At 36.1% G+C, this 2,154-nt stretch overlaps 1 protein-coding gene across 1 annotated transcript in view; it reads right to left on the reverse strand.

Annotated features, from left to right (window-relative positions):
• Positions 1 to 1,144, reverse strand: part of lhfpl6 (LHFPL tetraspan subfamily member 6) — a 63,977-nt gene extending 62,833 nt beyond the window's left edge. The window contains exon 1 of the mRNA XM_007572395.2: positions 837 to 1,144. The gene's annotated coding sequence lies outside the window, so the exon portion shown is untranslated. The remainder of the gene's footprint in view (positions 1 to 836) is intronic.
• Between the last annotated feature and the right edge of the window lie 1,010 nt (positions 1,145 to 2,154).

Raw genomic sequence — 2,154 nt, forward strand, 5'->3', positions numbered from 1 at the left:
CAATGGGGACAATAAATCTGATTTGTCCAACAGATCACTGATCAAAGTCAGTTAAAGGAAAACTGGACACATGTGAGCTCTAATTGATAGATACATCCGTACAACATGAGGATTTAATTATTTTTCAGACTTTTTCTGGCTTATAACAGTTTCCCAACACATAGGAAACAAAATCAGCATGCTTCAAGGTTTTTTGATAGAGGAGATATTTTCCAGCACAAAATTAAATTATTAGACATTTATTACCATTTGCACTTCAAAGCATATTGATCCTCAAACTTAATTCGAGTTTTATCCAACTAGAGAAAGAACTTCAAAACACACGCTCTTCTACTAAATAATGGGGGAAAAAAACAAAAAGAACGACAACAACTATGCTTTTCAGTATTTGAAAAACTCTGATCAGAGATGATTGGCAGATTCCCACCTCTGGCTGATTGATTGGTGCATCGCTACAACAATATTGTGTAAATAATACTTGTCAGAACTTATTCATTTGTTTGATTTGTTGCCTTTTTTATACACACGTGTTATACATGTTGTTTAATACGCAAAGTTACAGATTCGTGATAAACTGTAGCATTTTATAACACACGCACGTGCCATAGTAGAACTTTAAACACGGTGCCTTAAGGGTTGTTAATTAACAACTATGCACCACCAACATAATCTGATTCTGAACACATTTAGCTGAGAAATGAGACTTCAGGTCCCTGCAAGAGCTGCCACTTCTTCGCGAACATGCAGGGATCTTAGGGGTGACCTCATGCTACACAGATTTACAGATTTGTTTCAATAATTAAACGGCAAAATGAAAAAAAAAGGTGAAATCTTACATGTTGGAAGAAATCCGATGTAAGGTGCGCTCGATGTTGGAGACGGTGTTTACATCTGCAGAGTCCAGCTGTGTTTGGGTCTTAAAGGAAACTTTTCTCCAGCCGAGTAGGTGAGAAAATTATTCCGATCGAGTAAAGAGTCCAAAATGCGATATATACAAAAAGTATCCGCAGAATCCGCACACAAATCACTTCCTCCTCGTCGATACAAGCGAAGCGTTGAATCAATGATTTACTCCTGCGCTGCGCGGAGACAGACGAGCGGAGCGGCGCTCACTGACCGGACTCCTGATCACACATTCCTGCTTACAGAGAGAGAGAAAAAGAGAGAAAGAGAGAGAGAGAGAGAGAGAGAGAGAGAGAGAGAGAGACGGGGAGGAGGCTGCTAGGAGGTGACCATCAATCAGACAAATCCCCACCCAGGGGCCAGAATCAGCGCTGCTCCATTTGCATTTACAGATACTTTGAAAAACAAAATTGTCTCATGTATTTAAGTGTTAAGCACGAATGCTAGAGGAACTTTATGTTTAAGAATATTTAAGAAACTTTTAATTATACGGAAGAGCTTTGATTGATAAGAACCTTTGGCCATGCAATTGTTTTAATTTTGTCCACTTTTACAGGTCAGGTCCAATACTTTTTTAAAGAATGAAGTATGATTATTTTTCATTCAAACTGTGTTTTATGTATTTACTGAAATTATTAAACTTGTCCGTCATATTTTCAAGATTTTCAATTTAGAATTTTAAAATGTACCTAAATATCTTAAAGTGTCTCTTATTATGTCACTCTGTTCTCATCAAGCAGGGCACTGCAAGTTTTATAAAAATCTCCAACATAAAATTATGACAATTATATATCCTACTGCCTATAATAAAGCATATTGTGTTCGATACATCAAGAAACCTATAACAGCGCAAGAAAGTTGTTTGGTATAGACAACTTAGTAGGGCAGAAACCAGAGCTGCCAAATTTTGTTTGTTTGGTCAGTGTTGAATTGATATTTTAAAAATAAGTAAGTAATGAGTAATACACAAGATAATTGTAAATTGCTTCCAATTTGTTTGGAAGCATTCACTTAATCAAATCAGTTTGGCATAATTTCTTCAAAGTATTTTTGTCCAATTTGACAATGTTTCCTCACTATATGACTATTGAATGAAACTGCCATTTTCTTTCAGAGTTGAACCATCTAAAATATATGGATAACACAGAAAAAAGTATTTCTTTAATATTATCTCCTTAATTTAAATATTTTCACAGCACTATGTTTACACAACGTTAGTGGCAGTCGGAACGTTGTGTCGCTCGCCAAGCA

This window comes from Poecilia formosa, unplaced genomic scaffold (genome assembly GCF_000485575.1).
Source record: "Poecilia formosa unplaced genomic scaffold, Poecilia_formosa-5.1.2 Scaffold299, whole genome shotgun sequence".
In the NCBI taxonomy this organism is placed as follows: domain Eukaryota; kingdom Metazoa; phylum Chordata; class Actinopteri; order Cyprinodontiformes; family Poeciliidae; genus Poecilia; species Poecilia formosa.